The following is a 20,807-nucleotide window of genomic DNA, read 5'->3' as shown; positions in this document are numbered from 1 at the left end:
TAACCCAGCTCCAGTGAGTCACTGGCGGGTGGGAAGGGGAGAAAGGGGGATGAGGCTGATGAGGAATCTGAGCCTTGTGCTCCTCCTGCGAGCTCTGAGAGCTATTTCTGAGACAATCCTTGGGTCTTGTCCAAGACCAAAATACCAGGAGACTTTTTTTATCAGTGTGTGTAAGAAGGAAACCCCTCCTTGCCCAGCAATCCACTGTGGAGGTGGAGCGGTATTCCTGCAGGTCCCAGCACTGCCCAGGACTCTCCTCTCCTGTAATTCAGGGCTTCTTTGGAATTCTTCCACCCAGTGTTCATCCAACCAGCCCAGGGGTCATTTTTAAGGCTGCACAGCTCCCTTTGACCTGATTTGTTTCTTGGAAGTCGTGGTGAGCAACCATGTAAATCCACGTGGTTCCTGCTCCTCGGTGCCAGGAAAAGGGAAAATAAAGGAGCTTGTGTGGGATTTCTGCACATCATCGCTGCAACCTGGGGCTGCAGGAACAGAAGACGGGGAAAATGGAAGGAAAATCAGGAGCCCCATCCTATAAATGAATATAAATTGCTACTCCACCTCTAACTTTGCTGGAGCAGTTTGTTTCTCTCCCTGCCTCGGCCTTTTTTTTTTGGAGCTGTGGGTTGTCCCCTCATTGCTCTGGCTGCACCCTCAGGAGGTGGGGATCCCCTGTCCCAGCCTCAGGTGTGCCCTGAGCTGTCCCTAAGGAATGAGGTGACTTCACAAGGACGAGCCAAGCCCTCGAGCAGGTCAGCAGAGCTCCTCCAAGAGCTGCACACCCTCCTCCGTGTTCTGACTTTTCTCTTCTTTTCCATCCTCCTGGGGAGGGCGGCAGCTTTTCCCAGGGGATGTGGAGATGTGGAAGATGCTGAGCAAGGGGGGGATCTCAGGGCTGAGATCCCTTCAGCAGAGGCTGAAGACACCTCAGGTCAGGGAGCAAGGCCAGCTCTGATGTTGGATGGAGCTGCCTGGAGTCCTGTCCAGCCGTGTTGTCTCCAAGGTGAAGATCCCACCAGCTCCCTGTGCCACTGTTTGTCTGGGAGACTTATTTCATATCCACTTGAATTTTTTCCTGGCTGCATCTTGTCCTTTCCTGGTGTGTTTTTGAGCTGTGTGCTGAGAACCCCCAACACACCCCCCACCTCTCCACTGCTCCCCCCGAGGGGGGTTGGCCCCAAGCTCGGTCCCATCACCCCAATCATTAATGACACTCAACAGCCTCATCCCTGGGAGATGCCACCACCAGCTGGGAGCAGTGGGGGTGACAGGGTGGCACCTCTGCAGGGGCCAGGGTGGTCACAAGAGCCTCTTTTCTGGGTGGATTGACACAGATCACCCCCATTTCCTCAGAGATAAGGTCCATTTCGACAGAGCAAGGATGGAGGGATCTTGGCATCTCCCAAAGATGTTATTTCTGGCCCTTTTTAATTCCCTCTTGAATACGAGCTGGGCCTGGAGCTGAATCAGTGTCTGCCTTGTGTGAGGGGCCTTTCAAGCACAAGGTGGAGGCCAGTGAGGCAACGAGCCACTGATGGCACATGCGAGCCCACCAGCAGGATGTACATGGACAAAACCATGGGAAAACAGCCCAGGAATGTGTTTTATCCCCCACTGTGGCCAAACCACCTGGGGTGAGGCATCACTTCCAGCTCCAGCTCAGCCTTGAGCAACTTTGGGTGCTTAAATCCCTCCTCTGGATCAACACAGAGTTAATCCAACCCACGACCCCAGACAACGGGTTCCAGCCCCAGAGAACACCCTGCCGTGCATCCGGAAGCCTCTGCTGCAGAAACCTGAAGCCGGTTCAAAGATCATCCCGAGCCAAATTCCTCCAGGCGCGTTTTTATCGTCCCTTTTCTTTTTTTTTCCTGCCGGGGACAATGGGTTCGCTCAGCGCTCTGCCCAGCCCTTTCCTCTGCGCTCCCAGACAGAAACAGTTAACCAGGTTCGCTAAGGAATGAATGTCCTGGTTTCCTTTCCAGGGCAGGCAGCTCCCCCTGCCTCCCCCCTGCCCCGGGGAGGAGCCGCTCTCCAGTGACATGATGCAAGAGCAGGCGATGTCTCCCCGGCTCCGGCTGTGTTTTCGCTGACCCCGTGGCCTGTGCGAGCACTGCCAGGTCGCCCCGGGGCCTCTGTGCAGCACGAGAGCAGCCCTTTTGCTCTCCTCTGGTGATCGGTGGGACGCGGGAGCACCTCGTGGCTCCCGGGGGGATGCTGAGCCAGCCCCGGCTCTGGAGAGTTCCGAGTCAGAACAGATCAAGGCTGATAGAAAGGATGAGACGCTGGAGGAGAGGAGGGGAGGAGAGGGGGGGAAAGATGATGCCACGGGCATCGCAAAGCAACCCCTCCTGTGGAAACAGCCTCATTTGGAGAGCCGTGGCTTCTCCTGGGGCTTGTGGTTGGATCTCCCGGGAAAGGGGAGAGCGCCAGGGCCGGGGCCCTGTGCTGACCTCAGCCCCCAGGGGCTGTGTGAGGGACACTCCATGCCGGGTTTGGTAGGTGTTTAGGGGTCATCCCAGATGTCACAACCCGTTAGCTGTGCCGGGGCTCCGGGGAGAGCCGCTGGATCGTGTGATGCTCCAGCTGCCGGAGCAGCCGGCCGGGAGGAGCCGCTCCTGCCGCCGCTTCTCCAAGGGCACTGGAGGGAGCCTGCCTGGCAGTGGGGCTGTGCTGCATGCTTGGTTTGGCTTGGCTTGGTGGGAGGTGGTGGCTCTCGGGCTGCAGAATTCCCAGACAAAGAGTTTTCCGTGCGGCGGGGCCGGAGGGAGACGGGTGAGATCAGCCGCGCCTGCTTGGATGGGGCCGGAGGTGTGCCCAGCGTGGATGTGGCACGGAGCGAGGAACGCTGGGCTGGTGGAGAGTGAGGCATCCCACGGCTCTGTCTGGGGCGTGGAGACCCGCCTGGCATCCCGGTGGGAGCGGAGAGGTGAGGAGCTCCAGCTGGAGAGCAAAGCTCTGCCGACACCCCCGGGGTGGGGAGAGGGACCGTGTGTCACCGCGATTTTGGGAGAGCAGGGGGACTGCTTTGCCCTCCGCTTTGGCCCCAGCCTGGGACGTGCCTCGTGCTGGTCTTTTGGGGGTGGGACCCGCGGCAAAATGACCAGAGCTGGGGCTGGTCCCTGCCTGGGGGCTGCTCCAGACCTCCCTCGGTTCTTGGGGCTGCTGTGAGGTTTGGCCAAGGCTGTTTGTGCCTGCAGATCAGGGACAACTCCAGTGCCAAACGTAGGGTTTGACCTCCTGTGTCAGCCCTGAGCTGTGGGGTCATTGGGGCGCTCCCAGTTTTATGGGATAACCTTACTCCTGGCTGTGACAGCAGAGAGGGAATGCCCTGGAAAACAGGAGGAGAGGGACTTAGCCAAGGCAGAAGGGCAGCTTTCTGCAAGAAATTCCGTGTCTGCAGGTTTCATGTGCCGGCCAGGACACGTGTGGGGGTGGAGCTCGTTTGTTTATTCCTCCGGGAGCGGAGCTCTCCCGGAGATCCCGAGGTGGGAGGGTGAGGAGGAAACTCTGCTCCGGGCAGCTCCTTTCTTAGTCCCTGTCCCCCGGCTCTCGTGGCTGCAGAGCCTCCTGGCACTTTTTGAGCCGTTCCAGAGGATTTTAATAGCAAGTAGTGAGCGTGAGGTCAGATTTATAGGGAGTGCTTTTTATGATGTTTATGTTGGCAGGGTGGAGTTTATGCACGGTTTGAAATATTCACTGAAACCTTTTATCACCAGGGCTTAAAAACAACACAGCGCTGATGAAAATCCTGTGCTAATTAAGGAGAAGGGTTGATTTAGGGCTGGGGTTGCTGCAAAATGCCTGGCTTTGGGAGGTTGCTGCAGGCTGAAGTCCCCCGTGGGGAAGGAGAGATGATTTCATCCCTCAGCATGGTGGGATCCATCCAGGTTTAGGGATCCATCGTGCCAGGGAAGGTCACGTCTGGCACTGAGAGGGACAGACCGTGGTGCCTGGGGCTCCTGTCCGTGCTCACAGCTGGGCAGAGCGAGAGGATCAGCAGCTGCAAGAGGCAGCACCTTGGGAAAGCAAGCAGTTGCTTAAATGTGCTTCTTTAATTACCCAAACCAGCTCACCCCCACAGATATGGGGCAAAGCTGGTGTTAAAAACACACCCCATCACTCCTCTCCCTGTGTCTTTGTGGGATCTCAGTGGCACAACCCAAGTTTTGGTAAAATCAGGGGCTTGGTGAGACCTGTGGGGGTTGGAGTGATTGAACCTCAGGAGCATCTCACAAAAAACACCCTCCTGCTGCTCTTTTTCCACTGAAGGGCAGGATTACCCCTCTCCCAAGGTGTCAGAGTGTGAAAGTTCCTCATGTGCCAGCAGTGGGTTATCTTAGAGCATAAGGAAGGTCTTTATCCATAAGACACCTACTTTACAATCAGCTCCTGATCCCTCTGGTTGTGTCCACCTTCCCTCTTCCAGCATCACAGGAGAGGAGGAGAAGCAGGTGACTGAGCAGCACCTTGGTGTGGGGTGGGTGTTTTTAAGGATAGTTAAAGGTGTGAACTAGCAGGAAAGAGTTGCAGGGGGATGACACATCTTGGACAGGGCGTGGTTCTGCTCTCCTGGTTCCTGAGAGCACGTGGAGAGGTTTAGAGGGGAGAGAAGAGCTGGAAACTGAGTCCCAGACCAGCCCTTGGAGGTCAGGCAGATCACAGAATATGGAATCCTAACATCACAGAATGGTTTTGGTTGGAAGGGACCTTGAAAATTATCCTGTTCCAATTCCCTGCCATGGGCAGGGACATCTCCCACCATCCCAGGTTGCTCCAAGACCTGTCCAACCTGGCCTTGGACACTTCCAGGGACCCAGGGGCAGCCACAGCTTCTCTGGGCAACCTGTGCCAGGGCCTCCCCACCCTCACAGGGAAGATGCTGAACTTGGTTCCAGGGAGGGTTGAACACCCCAGTTTAGGTATCTAAATCCCACCCAAATGCCTTAAAACCAGTCTTGGAGGATGCCAGGAAAGATCTTTTCACTTTGAGGAGACCATGGCACATGGTCCTTCCTCCACATCACCCCACAGTTGCTCCATATCCCTGCAACACTTTTCCTAGAAACATCTACTGGGACTCCCCTTCCAGGCAAAAGGGCATTTTATTCCAGACCAGTTGGTTAGGAAAGATCCTTATTTGCTTTAGGCATCCTGGTAGCTGTATCCCAGTAGATATATCCTACTAGGTGTATCCTAATAGGAAGGAAGGGAGAGAAAGCCACAGGATTGGGGCACATCTCTGAGCCTCCAATCTCCATGCACGAGCTGGAAAATCGAGGGAATTTGGTTCCAAGTGGTTTAGTGGAGCAGGGAGCCTTCTATTTTAGGAGATTTCTGATATATCTCAGCCTGCACTGCACCACACAGATTTAAAAAAGAATAAAAAAAAAGACACAAAACCAACAACCCCCCCACACACACACACACTTCTGCTACTGGCAGTGAAATTTTGGCTGACACACGTGAATCCCCATTAACCCGTGGCCCCTGTCAACGTGCTGGTACAGTAGGAGAGCCCATCCCGCTGTTATTCCTTGTCGTGGGAAGCTTCCAACAAACCAGCCAACACAAATATTTGGAGGAAAGGCAGGGGCTGCCTGGAGGGAGCCGTGGTGGGCAGGAGCAGCTCCTGCCACCAGGCAGGAGGTGACATCATCCGGATTCCTTCGCCGAGGAATGCGGGATTTGGTCTTCCCTGCCGGTAATTGCTCTTCAAAAACAGACCTGCCCAGGGAAGCAGCTTTCACCCAGCCCCTTCCAGTGCACGTCCCCAGTTCCCCTTCTCTTGCCTAGGTTAATGGAGATGTTTCATGAAGGAGGATAAAATCGGTCGTTCCCCAGATCGCGGGTGAAAGCGCCTGAAATTCCAGAAGTCGGGAGCTGGGCAGAAATCTGGGCAGGCACTGGAACTTGTGGGGGGAGTGAGGATTCCTCAGGGCAGGTGATGGGCTGTGTGTGTGTGGAATTCTGAGCTGCATGTGACAGAATGATGGGTGACCCCCAAGGTGACCCCGTTTCTTGGTCCTGTCAAGCCCAGTGCCCACGTCAGGTGTTTTTGGATCCAGGGCTTCAGTGATGAGTGAAGTGAGTTGGACTTGATGCTCCTTGCAGATCCCTTCCAGTCTGAGATACTCTCTGATTCTGTGGCTGCAGCAGATGTGCTGATGTGCAGAGCACCCTGGACAACCAGCCAACAAACACCTTGCTCAGTCCAGGGCAGGGGTTGTCCCCCCATGCTGGGCACTGCTGAGGCCACACCTTGAATTCTGTGTCCTGTTTTGGGCCCCTCATGACAAGAAGGTCACTGAGAGGCTGGAGTGTGTCCAGGGAAGGGAATGGAGCTGGGAAGGGGCTGGAGCACCAGGAGCTGCTGAGGGAGCTGGGAGGGCTCAGCCTGGAGAAAAGGAGGCTCAGGGGGGACCTTCTCACTCTCCACAACTTCTTGAAAGGAGGTGAGAGCAGCCAGGGGGTTGTCGGGCTCTTCTCCCAGATAACAAGTAGAAAGGACAAGAGGAAATCACCTCAATTTGCACCAAGGGAGGTTTAGTTTGGATGTTAGGGAAAATTTCTTCATTGAAAGGATGGTCAGGCACTGCAACAGGCTGCAGTTGTGGAATCACCATCCCTGGAAGTGTCCAAAAAGTGTGTGGATGTGGCACTTGGGGATGTGGTTTAGTGGTGAACAGGACAGTGCTGGGGTAATGGTTGGGCTTGATGATCTCAGAGGTCTTTTCCAACCTTAATGATCCTATGATTCCATGATTAGTCTGGCAGAGCTAATTCTCCAGCAAAGCCAAAATTCCCTCTTGGCTTCTCCCCGGGGTTGAGTTTCCCCACGTCCCGTCTCCAGCCCCTCGAGCTCACAAACCCTCCACCCCTGACTCTGCACTGGCTCCAACCTCAGCAAACACCTCTGGAAATTCACGTCATCAGCACTTCCAGGGGCATCAGGGACAGCAGAGGGGTCAGTTCCTGTGGGATGGAGCCTGTTCCCCTCATTTCAATAGGTGGAACTAGGTGTAGTTCAGCCACCCCCCATTACGAGTCCAACAGGGTGATTTAGGGGTTGGAAAGGCCTGGAGTATTTTGCTCTCAGTGCCTGACAGAGGATGGCTGGCAGGAAATGAAACCACTGTGCTCCGAGGCAGGGGTGGCTTTGCTTCTCTAATTTTCCACCAGGTTTTGGAAATTCTTGGCAATTAAATAAAGGGCAGAAAAGAAGGGCTCTGGCCAAAGGAGAAATCCCACTTGGTCAGCTGGATTTTTGAAATGGGTGGAGTGAGGACTTTTTGAATGGACAGCAGGACGAGGGCTGGCCAGGGTCTGGATCTGCATCCTGAGGGTGGTGGGATGGTGCCAGGAGGAGGTTTGCTTCTTTTTGGGGCCAACCATAGGGGTGGACACAAAGTGGAGCCTGGGATCGTGGCCGGGAGATGCCCTGACAGTTCATCAGGGCAGAGGAGGCACATCTAAGGAGGCAACAATGCAGCTGGCTGGGGTCAAGTCCCACGTGGGACAGGGTGGCAGTGCCATGGGAGAGACCCTCATGGCACATCCTGGGCCTGGTTTGGATATTATCTCCCAGCAGGCAAGTCCCTTCCTTCGTCATGTCTTGTCCACCCTCCATCACAGGGCTGTGTGTGGTGCTGCTGATCAGGGCTCGTGGTTTGCAGGACTCTTACTGCTCTAGAGAAGGCAAAAACACATCTTCCTTGTGCTCTTGCCTTTGGAAGAGGTGGGAATAGGGGTCTCCTGCTCATTTCTGCCTGGAGACACCCTGGAAACAGCAGAGAGTTGGCTGAGCAGCACCAACACGAGCTCCAGAGGAGCTGCAGCGCTGCAGAACATAATTTGGGGGTTTGGGTCATGTTCCTTAACTTGTTGCTTCTTAACATTTCTCAGAAGCACAGATGGTGGTGTGGTTTCTTAATTATTTGTGTCTGGAGGGTAAAGGGAGGATGACTTGGAGAGGAAGGGAGGGAAAGAACCGGAGATGGAAAGAGTGAACTTTCGAGAAGAGCCTCCCACCACTTCATCTTCCTTCCTCATCTTCTGGTAACGGTTGAGCTCAGTCAGGGTCACTAATTGCAGCTTTTCACCCCAGAAAATTCTCCAAGGGTTTCCTGGAATACCAGAATGTGGTGGGCTGGGTGTCCAGCCAGTGACCACCACAGCAGAGAGGAGGGACCTCAGCTGAGCAGCAGCAAACTTAGACGTGTCCCCAAAAGCTGGCTGAGGCCAGAGCCCCTGACTTGGCATTTCTAAGGGTGAATTTACCACAAAGTGAAGGAGAATCAGGGCTTTTTTCTTAAGTACCCTCTTTCCACAGGATTTTCCATGTCTTTTTTAGCTTGACAGAGGAAGCTGAACCAGCTCTGGGCTGACAGACAGTGTGGAAGAAATGTGAGAGACTGGGAGCCTGGGAAGGGCCTTTCTGCAAATCATGGGGGGATTTTAGTATTATTGTGAATTAAACCATGGCTGTAACATCCTCTGTGTCCCATCCCCAGCCTCACAGTGGAGCTTCAGGCATCCCTGCTTGGGAACTATCTGAAAACACGAGGCCTGGTGGTGCCAGGGGTACCTGCCCTGGCAGCAGGAGCCCCTCCAAATCCCCAGGGTGGTGGAGGGTTTGGTGTGAGCAGGGCAGGACTCACCTGAGCTGCTCATTTCTCTAGGAAAACCTGCACCTGGCACTCTCCTGGGAAGATCCCTGCCTTCAGGACCAACCACTTGTATGAGCAAAGAGAGAGGAACCTCCCCTCGCTGCCCTCCTGTCTCGGGGTGTGGATCAGCCCCAAGCTCTGCTGGCTCAGTCCCACAGCCACGGGCTGTGTCACAGGCAGGGAAGGGCTGTCCACCTCCTCCTCCCACATCCTCCTTCCTTCCCCTTCCGCCTCACCGAGCTCATTCATGACCAAACCTCGGCGGGAAGGACGCGGGGAGAGGGATCGGCGCTGGCCGAGGGAGGTTGTGGGCCCGGAGGGACTCAGTCCTTGTTTTCACAGCTGGATTCCCTATTATCCTTTCTTCTCTCCAGCTTTTTATGGCTGCTCGTTCCCTGGAGCAGCCTGTTGGGAAGCAGACTGTGTGCTCACGTGGGGGCACAACCTGCTGCTGCTTCAGGAGGGGCAGCGAGCGGGGCTGTTCACCTCAGGACTGGGGACCTTTTTTTGCTCAGGATGAGGAGCAATGGCCATAAACTAAACCACAAGAGGTTCCACCTCAACGTGAGGGAGAACTTCTTTACATTGAGGGTGGCAGAGCCCTGGAACAGCTGCCCAGGGAGGGCGTGGAGTCTCCCTCTCTGGAGACATCCCAAACCCACCTGGGCACGTTCCTGTTTCATCTGCTCCAGGTGACCCTGCTTTGGGAGGAGGTTGGATGGGATGATCTCCAGAGGCCCCTTCCATCCCTAAGGAATGTGTGATTCTGACTCTGTGACCTGCACAGAGTCATTAAGGATTCAGGCTCTAAGGGACTGTGCATTCCTGCAGTGGGGCCACACGATGGATCCTGTCTGGGGAGGGGGAAATCCTACAGGGAGGAAGGTGCCATCCCATAATGGTCCTCTGAGGGTGCCCAGACCTCCTGGCTGTGGGGTAGCAGGGACACAACCAGTGTGGGGTAGGTTTTGGTGGGGGCTGATGTAGGGTTTGGTGCTGTGATGTAGGGTTTGGTGGTACTGGTATAAGTTTGGTGCTGTTAGAGGGTTTGGGGGTGCTGGTGTAGGGTTTGGTGGTGTGGTGAAGGGTTTGGTGGTGCTGGTATAGGTTTGGTGCTGTTAGAGGGTTTGGTGGTGCTGGTGTAGGGTTTGGGGTTGCTGGTGTAGGTTTTTGTGGTGCTGCCATTGATTTGGTGGTACTGGAGTAGATTTTGGCGGTGCTGGTGTAGGTTTTGGTGGTTCTGCTGTAGGGTTTGGCGTTGCTGGTGTGGGTTTTGGTGGTGCTGGTGTAGGTTTGGCAGTGGTGGTGTAGTTTGGGTGATGTGGTGTAGATGTTGGTGGTACTGGTGTGGGGTATGGTGGTGCTGGTTCAGCTTTGATGGTGCCTGTCTGGGGTTTAATGATGTGGTGTAGGGTTTGGTGGTGCCTGTCTAGGGTTTGGTGATGTGGTGTAGGATTTAATGGTGTGGTGTAGGGTTTGGTGGTGTGGTGGAGGGTTTGGTGGTGCAGTGTAGGGTTTAATGGTGTGGTGTAGGGTTTGGTGATGTGGTGTAGGGTTTGGTGATGTGGTGTAGGGTTTAATGGTGTGGTGTAGGGTTTGGTGATGTGGTGTAGGGTTTGGTGATGTGGTGTAGGGTTTGGTGATGTGGTATAGGGTTTAGTGATATGGTGTAGGGTATAATGGTGTGGCGGAGGGTTTGGTGGTGCCAATGTAGGGTTTGGACAGTTGGTTGCCCAGCCTGGCAGACAGGCAGGTCTGTGCCCATGCCCAGCATGGTGGAGGGGGTGCAGAAGGTGCTGCCAGTGCCCCACTGGAAGCCCGAGGGCTCGGACCTCCAGCACTGCACATCTCAGAGCCAACCTTTGCTTCCAGCATGGCCCAGGGCCAGGTGGGACTGGCTCCAATCCCACCTGGCTGCCAGCCTGGGGGCACCTGTTCCACCTCAGTATCTCCAGAAGGGACAGAGGGACACTGATCCCACCCCCTCCAGCCCTGCACGCTTTGGGGATGAGGAGACACGTGGTCTCTCTTCTTGGCACGGGGCAGCCGGTGGCTCCAGAGGTGAGGCAGGAGCTGTGACCTCTCCAGCGTCAGCAGGGGGGGGCCCACCTATGTAAACACGTCCAGGAAGGCTCCCATCCCTTTCCCAGCCCGTGCTCCCTTTGGATCAGACCGTCCAGGCTCCGCCGATGCTCCATCCCAGGGCTCCGGGAAGGTACCGTGTCCCTCACCCAGGCACTGCTCCGGGCACTCCTCCCTCATCCTCCTCTTTTCTGCATGAAAATACGGCTCTGTCATTAAATCTGTGCTTAATCACCTACGGGGGAATTTATTAGTGGTTTTTACAGTTAATAGTTACTGGTGATGATGGTGTATGGGAATATTTGGGTGAGCAGGGTAGGAGTATCCCTACTGGTGCTGGGATCCCTGCCAGAAGGATAGGAAAGCACTTGGAGTAATGATGTTTTTTTTTTATTTTCCTTTATTTTCTGTTTTCTCTGTTATCTAAGAACAGTTGGCAAGAGCACATCCCACCCTTTTGCTTCCTCATTTATCCCGTTCGAGTCTCTCTCTTTTCCCTTTTAATTATGTTTAGGTCTAATTAATAATAATGGGGAGGTGGGCCATAAAGAGCCATCTCAGTCTCTTTGCTCTGGCATTTGCTTTCTTGTCTTCATGGAATCATGGAATGGTTTGGTTTGGGAGGGACCTTAAAGCTCATCCAGTTCCAACCCCCTGCCATGGGCAGGGACACCTTCCACTGTCCCAGGTTGCTCCAAGCCCCATCAAGCCTGGAACTCCTCCAGGGGTGGGGAGTGACAACCTCTCTGGGCAACCTCCTGTTGTCTTCAGTATCCTTTTGAAGTTGATGTTGGATTTTTTGCAGAGGGGTCTGGTGTCCAGGGCTGAGCTCAGGAGGGTGTTTGGGTGATTTGGGGTGGCAGCTCTGCAGCAGAGTTTATCTGGGACAGGGGTGGGTTCCTGTGGTGGAGGGAGGGTTTGGCAGCTGTCCCCAGCCCTTGTCCCCATTTGCACAACACTCGGATCATGGAGCAGCCTCACTCTTATGGCTCCATCTGACCTGGCAAGTCAGAGGCTTCTCCAAAGCCAAAATATTGGGAAACAGATGTCCCAGGAATAAATGTTGGGATTCTCAGAGAGGCTTGGTGTTTTGCGCACCATGGGCCAGATAAGATTTTGTCTTATCTTCCAAGTTCTGCTGCCTGAGCTCAGGTCCTGCAAGCAGAGCACTTTCCAAAGTGCTGGATGGTGGGATTGGGACACCAGAGGAAGGTCACAAGGATGATCAGAGGGATGGAGCACCTCTCCCATGAGAAAGGGCTGAGAGAACTGGGATTGTTCAGCCTGGAGAAAAGAAGGCTTCAGGGAGACCTTAGAGCCCCTTCCAGTGCCCAACAGGACTCCAAGAGAGTGGGAGAGGGACTTTGGAGTGACAGGACAAGGGGGAATGTCTTTAAAATTACAGAGGACAAGGTTAAATCAGATATTGGGATGAAATTCTTCCCTGTGAGGGTGGTGAGGCCCTGGCACAGGTTGCCCAGAGCAGCTGTGGCTGCCCCTGGATCCCTGGAAGTGTCCAAGGCCAGGTTGGATGGGGCTTGGAGCAACCTGGGCTAGTGGAAGGTGTCCCTGATTAATTAAAATCGTTCCCCTTGTCCTGTCACAATCTGCCCATATAAAATATAAAATATCCCTCTCCCTCTTTTCTAAGCCTCCTTTAGGCCCTGGAAGGGGCTCTCAGCTCTCCCTGGATCCTTCTCTTCTCCAGGTGAACCCCCCCAGCTCTCCCAGCCTGGCTCCAGAGCAGAGGGGCTCCAGCCCTTGGAGCATCCCCGTGGCCTCCTCTGGACCTGCTCCAACAGACCCACATCCTTCTTGTGCTTTGTTTGTGTGGATCCAGAGGACACAACTGCTCCACCTCCACTTTGGGGGGTTGCTGCCTTTACCCTCAAGCTCTGCCTAAGGCCTTTCTGGCTGCTCCCACCCCCCTTCCCTCTTCCTGCACTGACATTGGGAATATGGTTTTCATGCAGCTGAAAAATAGGGGAAAATGTTCCTTTTATCTGCTTGGCAACAGTCAGGGACCTCACCCAGCAGGTCCTGAATGGAGCCCAGAAGCCGTGGCTGAGCTTCCAACCTCTCCTGCCCCCTTTTCCTGGGGCTCTTCCAAGCTCCCTCCCCACACACCATCTCTGCCTATCCACAGGTGTTAGGGAAAAAGGGAAAAAAAAAAAAACCAAACCAACCAACCCACACCTTTCTGGAACGGCCCAAACCGTGTCTGTTTGCCCTTTTTTTTCCAGCATTCTCCAACATTTCCCATGCACCCTGACCTTTTTCCTCTGCCCCTGCCTGCATTAAGGCACCTCTGCTGGGTGAACTGTGGATGGAGGAATGTCCACGTGGAGCAGGGAGGGAGGAGACGACGTGCCGTGACCTTTGCACGGGGACGGATTTCCCCTGGTTTTTAATTGAATTTATTATTTTATTTTATTTTTTTGTCACTCTTTTTGTACGAGTTCAGGAAAGACTGGAGCAAGTCAAGCCTGGCTTGGCTTCACAGGCTGGAAAGTTTATTGCTTCCTGTTATGAGAGCTCAGGGAGCCAGGATGGGTTTGCAGGAGGAAGGTGGGCAGCGCTAACGCCGGGGGTGACCCCGGCGGGCGGGGCTGGACATGGCCTTTCATTCCCATCCCTCCTCCAGCTACTTCAGGAAAGGGAAGCAAATACAGAAGGGGAATAATTGCACCGTTTGACCCCTGGCTATTGAGGCAGAATATTTTCTTTGGAGCAGGAATAGACACGGGGGAAAAAAGTGCTATAAAAGGGCTTTGCTGAGCCACGTCCCGGGGCTCCCCGTGAGTCCCTTCTTGCCACCTTTCAGGGCCTCCCCTGTGTTATCTCACCACCCTGGAAAACTTCAGCAGAAAGGTTGCCCTCTGAAAAAAAAAAAAAAAAAGGTGTTTTTTCTCCACACTGAAATTTACCTCAGGAATGTGTCCATCACAGCGAAATTTGCAGCTGGGAAGGGCTGGAATAAATCCCTTCTGCTCTCCAGCCCAGGTTTAAATGCTTCCTCTGTTTTTTTGTGCTTTGGAATTTAGATCTTATTGTTTTTAACTATATCAGATTAATTTTTTCATCGTTTTCGAAGTGAAGTGCTTTTACCTATCACTCAGTGATATCCAAAGGAAACCTTTCCCTGTTTCCCAGCTGAAGTGTTATTCTTTCTGCTAACAGCATTGGCTTTTTGCTCCAGACAGAAACCAATGCAAGCTCCACGGAAATTCCATGTTCTGACCCGTCTTCTGGGCTAACTGAGGCACAACCATGGCCCAAATTTCATGGAAATTCCGAGTTTACATTTGCAGAGTGGACAGAAGAAAACAGCCTTCACCTCGTGCCCAAACAGCCTTTATTAAGCAGCCAAAATCCCCACAGGCTTTGGAAAAACGTGTGAGATCACATTTTCTCTTGCAAAGAGCCAGAGACCAACCACATCATCCTGATCCAGATCAAAACCTTCCTGGGTTCATCCAAAGATCAGCCTGAGGGTGAATAGGAAGAGCCCTTGTCTCTCTGTCACCCAGATGACACGTTTGCACTGGGATTGTTGTCACCTCTGTCCTGAAAGGTCCTCATAGAGGTTTGTGATGGGGCAGATTTTAGCAGCAGCTCCTGGCACAGCTTTTTCTGCTGCCTGTGAATTGGGTTTTTAGGAGAGTTAAAGTTTTGGCTGAGTTCCGGGGATGGGAGCCCTGATTAGTCCCAAATCTTGGAGAACCCCCAGAGCTCTGTGTGAAGGAGGAAGGGATGTTTTCCTGCGTAAAGTTGGGAGTGTGGTGGGATGGAAAGGGAGCCTGGAAGTCCTTGGCTGGCATGGCTGAGTTGAACAGCACTGGGGCCTTTCCCATCTGCTCCCTCCTGTCTCTGCTCTGCAGCTCCTGGGCAGATCCCTGGGACATCCAGGTTTGGAACTACAGGATCTTTAAGGTCCCCCCCAGCCCAAACCATTCTGGTGTTCTCTGCAGGTTTACCTGGTTCTGTCAACCAAGGGCTGCCTGGGAATGAGCCACTACAAATGTCAAATAAATAACACAGTTCAGTGAACTTTAAGACTGTGTAAAAGATCACAGTATTTTCCAAGTCCAGTATTCCTTTTTTTAGCAGGTCCTTTGCCATACTTTCCCTCACAAAGTGGATGGCACCCACAGCCACCAAGGGTGAGGATTTGTCCTGCATCCCACGTCTGAGAGTCAGGGAGAAAAGGTTAGAGAAGTTAATCCAAGAGGAAAAGATAAGATTTAAAATAAGATTTCCTTCAGCATTTGCCCTCGCTTGTGGTGCTCAAGCATTTTTGCTTCTCAGGCATGAAATTCTGTCATCTCAAAATCCCAATTTCCAACAAGGTAAAACCTGACATTCTTAATTTATTTCAGTTTTGTGACATTTATCCCAAGTCTGTGATGCTTCTTCCTGGGTCATGTTTTAAAAAAACAGGCTCATCATTTGCAAAATGTGTCTTCATTTCATTCAGCTTAAAAGCTGAACAAATAAATATCCAGAAGGGGAAAATCAGAGAGGAAAATGAGCTGTCAGCACAACCCAGTGCAGAGCTTTGGAGGTTTGTGCCCAGAGTGGACAATTATGGTCCCTGCTCAGCACTGACGCAGCAGGGAGATGTTACACCAGGTCTCATTATCATTTGTGACAGCACTTATTTATTTCAATGGGACATTTAAATAAATATGTATAGATCCCTGCTCTGAAACACAAACGGTGCCTGGGGGAGAGGTGACCTGCAGAGGTGACTCCCAGCAGCAGCGGCCTGAATTATACAAGGCTTCATCACATCTTTTCCCCTCTGTCTCCTCTCTTTTCTTCCCCTTTTCTCGATGCCAAGCATTAAATTGAGGGCATGGGATGCTGCAGGGGTGGGTTTTCCCTGTACATTCATTTCTGGCTCTCCCTCCAGCCTTCTGCCTCCTTGCCTGGGTGATGCTTTGGTGGTGGGAACCACTCAGTCCCTGCCACTGGGGTGGCTGGAGAGGCTGGGCCTCAGCTGGAGCAGGAGCAGATGTTGCCTGGCTTGCCTGGAGCACAGATGCCCCCAAAAAACTTCCACCAGGCAGCAATCGCTGCGTTTGTAAATAAACCCACGCGGTCGGAAAGCAAAGGGCCTGGAAAATCTGTGTGACCCACGGGACCGGGACCACGCCGAGCTGCCTTTTTATCTCTGAGCTGCTGCCTGAAGTCCTGCAGAGCCTGGGAGTTGTTCTCAGCTGGTTATTTTTAAATAACTAATAATACTTCCCCACAGCTCCGTCCTGCACCGCCTGGAGCGGGCGGGAGTTTCAGCACAACTCTTTGATGGGAATGAGACCTTGGTGGCCGCCCCTCAGGCCTGATGGATCTCACAGGGCTGGTTTTTTAGGAGGTGGTGGGACATGTGCTGGAAGCTGTGGGGTCCCTCCTTGTGGGGGATGCACCCAAAGACCATCCAGTGACCCCTTTGGAGGTGACCATGAGGTGACCCCCACCACACCGCGCCCAGACTTGAAGGACCATGAGGGGAAGGAGATCCCTGGAGGCCAAAGCCAACCCCAGCAACACGCAGGGGTAATGTGGCCTCAGCCTGTGCATGTTTTCACCCTCCCAAAGGGATCCCAATGGGAGATCTCCAGGGAGGCTGGGGGTTTTTGGAGATCTCCAGCCCTGGTGCTCTCCTCTGAAACCAGCTCCCTCCGTCCTTTGAGAGTGCAGGTTGTTGCTGTGCCGTGTGCTGCAGTTGAAGCATGAAGCCAGGGTTGTGATAAATTGTGATAATTAAACTCCTTATTTCCCCAAAATGCCTCCCAAAACTTGGTTTCCCTGGTGTGGCTTATTCCCACAAGGATGTGGTTTCCCCTGCACCTGACTTAGCTGACAGGGCTTTTCCACTTGCCTGTCTCAGATGACTAACTCCAAGCAGTGAATTAACTTACCACTGTGTATGAGTAATTAGTATATAATGTATCACTGTCAGTGAGTAATTAGTTTATAACTTAGAGCCTTGAGGGCTGTTGGTTCCAGATCCTCCAGTGAGCAGGAATTGCCCTCCACGTCTGTTCAAGCTCTTTGGGAAACCAGAGGTCTGACAGCAGGATGAATATCCTGCTTTGTCAGGACCAGGGATGAAAGTTCCTGATAAACCATGTGGTTCCCAACCTTCCCCTTAAATGAAATGCATCTAAACATCTTCCCGTGCTTTGTGCCCTCAGGGACTGGATCTGATCCTTTCCATGCCTTGGCTGCTGCTGTGCCTTCCTTCTCCATCCCTTGGATAGACCTTCTGCCTTGACTCCCCATTTCCATCTCAGCAGACACCCAGAGCCTTGACCCTGCTGGGATGGCAATGCCAAAGCTCCCCACGGATGGAGCAGGGACGAGAGGTGCTCCTTGGAGCACCAGGATGGAGGTTTTCTTCTTGAAACCCACCTGGCTTAGGCTTCCCGTGCACTCCCATCCTACTTCTTGTTAATCATTGCTCCTGCAAAGAAGCCGGAAAGCCTCAGTGTGTGCTCAGACCCCCTTCCCCACCCTTCACCTGCTCTCTGCTCCAGCCACCAGCCCGGAGAGAGGAGCTCCACCTCTTCCAGGGACAGCCTTGCCTGGGGGAGCAGCAAAGCAGGAGCTCCAGGGTGGTTTTTCCTGCTAGCGAGCCTTCCCTCTTTCTTTCTTATTTTTTTGTTTTGTTTTGTTTTTGTTATTTTTTCGCCCCCAACAGGCAAGGAACCTTTGCCAAAGCGTGTTTTCCACATGTTCCCTATTAGTCACGCTCTCCGTCTTACAAATCTGTTACCAGCGCCACAAGCCGATGCTATTAATTTACTTCCAACCGAGCTCCAGAGCTCGGCGGCGGAATTTCCAGGCAGCGTTCCTAAAGCCAGCCCCGGCGGCTTGTTTGGATTTAAAACCGGTGCCCCCCTCTCTTCTTCCCCCGGCGTTATTTATCCAGCGCCTTCCCTCCTTCTCCTCCCTCCTTGGCGAGGTGGGAAGCGCCGGGAGCCGCGGTGGGGTCGTGCCCGGGGGTCGGGCAGGACCTCCCGGCGGGGGATGCCACAGAGGCGGGGTCTGACAGCAACATTAAATACTTCCCTGGAGCTGCTCTTTCCAGCCGCTGGGGCGGGGCTGGACCGCGGCAGCGGGAGTTTTTCGGGGGCAAGGCACGGGAATGTCGGTGGAGCCACCGCGGGAAGCACCATGTCTCTGTAAGTAGATTTTTTTCCCCCCTCCCCATTGTTTTCCCCGCGGTTTAAGCAACCGTGCAGAAAAGAAAGGCGTCCAGCTAGCGCTGGGTAATTTCTTTTCTCCCTTTGGTTTACTTTAAACTCGGGTTTTAAAAGTTTTTTTGCCCAGGTCTAATAGTTGTGCCTGTGATTGTGTTAGAGGGGATCAGCAAGTTTTGGGAATTCACTGTGATGAGAATGTGGAGCCAAAGGCTCATTCCTGTACCTGGCTACACATGATTTTGACTACTTTAGGTGTTTCTGGTGGTTTGAGCAGCCCGGTTCCTGCTGTGCTGCTGTCTTGGAGTGAAACTTGTGCCCTGTGTGTCACCTAATCTGGAGGTGACGTGTGAAGATGGATGATTGAATGAATGGATTTCAAAGCCAGAGGGACGATGGGTCATTTATTTGGTAGATAATGAGCTTCATGAATCACCTAATCCAATCCATCTACCTGCTGCAGATCCACACAGGTTTGGGTTTTTTTCCCCCAGACTGTGTAACATTCCCCGCTGCATGAAGGAATTAGATCTCGTGGAAAGATGTAAAAATCCATTTTCAGTGCTTTTCTAGTTGGCACTGTGAAGAGAAAAGACAGTCTTTTTCCTGGTAGCATCCTATCCATCAGCACTGAGAACAAATCTTTCCTTGGAAGCTTGTTTGCCATATGATTGGTCCCAGATTATCACGGTGCACTAACCCCCACTCGAGCAATTAAAGGCATTGAAGTCTCTTAGTGTGGTCTTTGTAGCCAGTGAGCCACAAAAAGCACTGGAAGTTCAACTGAACTGACTGATTGTAGGAGGGGTTTTAACTTGTTTTCTTCAGCTCCCGCTCTCAGATCCGATGCCAGGAGGGTGGGTGGGCACACAGGAGTGTGACATCCAGGTGTGATCCCACGCAGAGGGGTCCCAGGGGCACAGGAACAGCTCGTGGCTGCTTCCTGTAGATGTTCCTGCAGATCCAGATGTGCACAGAGGGCTGAGCTGCAGTGTCAGCGGGCAGGACCAGCACCTCGAGCTGGTGGCTGGTGGCCAGAGATGTTCTTCCCAAAGTAACAACCCTCCACTTGTGTTATCTACCAATTTCTTTCCTTTTCCTTGGCTCAGGAAGTTTGGGAGCTGTCAGGGACTCCTTTCTAAAACGTGTCTCCCAGAGGAGACAGTGGGTGCTTTGCTAACAACCAGTTCAAAACTTGAATATTTACTCCAAAAGCCATCATTACCTCGGTCAGACCCTCCCAGCCCCATCAAACAGCTGCTGGGAGGTGAGTTGGAGCTTTGAGAATCATGTCTGTGAGTAACAGTCCTAAAATGGCAAATTATCCTCAGAAACCCTTTAGGTGAGCCCTGAATTTTGAATGAACTGCTCTACAGGACATTTGAAGTGCATCTTTAGGGACAATTTGGGGCTTGCAGTTATTTGGGGGTGCATGTGGGAGCCGGTGGGGGCTGAGCAGGTGAAGCTGATGTGTCCTCAAGCCTCGGGCAGACCCGGGTGTCCCACACCCAGCAGGGTCTTCCCTTCCCAGCCCCCCAGTCAGCTAGAGCCTGGCTGAGTGCCTGGATTAATCCTACAAATCATGTAATGCCCCATTTCACCCATATTTGCATGTGAACACAACAAGGGAAGGGTTAAAGACACTTCAGGATGTACCCACTGCAAAGAAGCAAAAAGAGGCACTCAAAGGGGATATTTTTTCCCATTTCACCCCTGAATAAACCCAAATTCCCCATTAAATATCTCCATGGGGGTTGCTTTCCACATTCACCTGCACAGTGTTTCTATGCTGACCGTTGGGTCCAAGGCATCACTTTTGGGGCAGGAGGTGGGGATTCTGGTCCCGGCAGCTTTGGGGGCTGTTGTTCTTCACCAGGCAAGTTGAGGGCAGAGAGGAGAACTTCCCCAACCCTTCTCCTTGCTTATTACCCAGAAGTTCTCCCTGCCTCAGTTTCTCCAGCTGCAGGACAGGAACAACACCATCTGCAGAGCTCCCACAGGCCCAGCCCGGCGTGTGAAGACGCGGGGGTTTGGGTTCGCAGGGGATTCGTTTGATCTGGAAATAGCAGGGTTAGAAAATTCCATCTGCTGCTCTCGAGAGCCCTCGACAGCACAGGAATTTCGCTGCATCTCGAGGCTGGGACGGTGCTGCCTCCTGGGGCAAACCAGCCCTGCTTGGCTCCTGTCCTAAAGCAAAGCCACATTCCAGGAAGGCTTGGGGTGGAGAACAGAGCAAGGCACGTTTCCCTTCCCGCTCCCGTGTGGGGCTGTGCCTGTGGCTGCTCCCACGCTGTGCCTGGCACGGGCAGCGGGATCAAAGCCTGGATCTGGACCATGGAAACCCCACAATTTTGTGTCTCCAGTGGTGCAAAGCCAAGTTGGGACCTCGCTCTTGTCTCGTGGCATCATCAAGCCAGGGTGGACGGGACTTGGAGCAACCTGGTCTAGTTGAAGGTGTCCCTGCCCAGGGCAGGGGCTTGGAACTACATGATCTTTAAAATCCCTTCCAATCCAAAAAATTATAGGATTCTGTGATTCTATGATCATTTCCCCACCTTAGATCTTCATCCTCACTCAGCCATGCTCACCCAGCATGGAGGGTTAGGTTTGATGTCAACACTCTTTCCACACATGGACAACAGCCCCTTCTCTTCCCTCTCACTTCTCTCTCTCTTTTTCTCCTTCCAGTGCTCTCTAGGTCTGTGATATTTTCCCTGTCACTCTCACCTCCAGGCATCTGTCAGGGCTGTGCCAGTCAAGCAGTAAAAAGCCTCCTGTCTTTAGTGATGCCTGGAGTCACCCAAGGAGCTTGGGCTGAGGTCCCACTGCAAGTTAAGCTAAACACAGA

The 20,807-nt window shown here is 53.1% G+C and overlaps 1 protein-coding gene across 3 annotated transcripts in view; it reads left to right on the top strand.

The window, feature by feature from the left end:
* The window catches only part of GJC2 (gap junction protein gamma 2), a 37,483-nt gene that overhangs the window by 9,391 nt on the left and 7,285 nt on the right, over positions 1-20,807 (top strand). The window contains exon 1 of one of the 3 annotated variants that reach the window (XM_064639767.1): positions 17,537-17,941. The exons of the other annotated variants lie outside the window; for them this stretch is intronic. The gene's annotated coding sequence lies outside the window, so the exon portion shown is untranslated. Of the gene's footprint in view, positions 1-17,536; positions 17,942-20,807 lie in introns of those variants that run through there. 3 annotated transcript variants of the gene reach the window in all.

This window comes from Pseudopipra pipra, chromosome 1, assembly GCF_036250125.1.
Source record: "Pseudopipra pipra isolate bDixPip1 chromosome 1, bDixPip1.hap1, whole genome shotgun sequence".
Taxonomy (NCBI): domain Eukaryota; kingdom Metazoa; phylum Chordata; class Aves; order Passeriformes; family Pipridae; genus Pseudopipra; species Pseudopipra pipra.
This window is presented reverse-complemented; position numbering and strand designations above follow the sequence as displayed.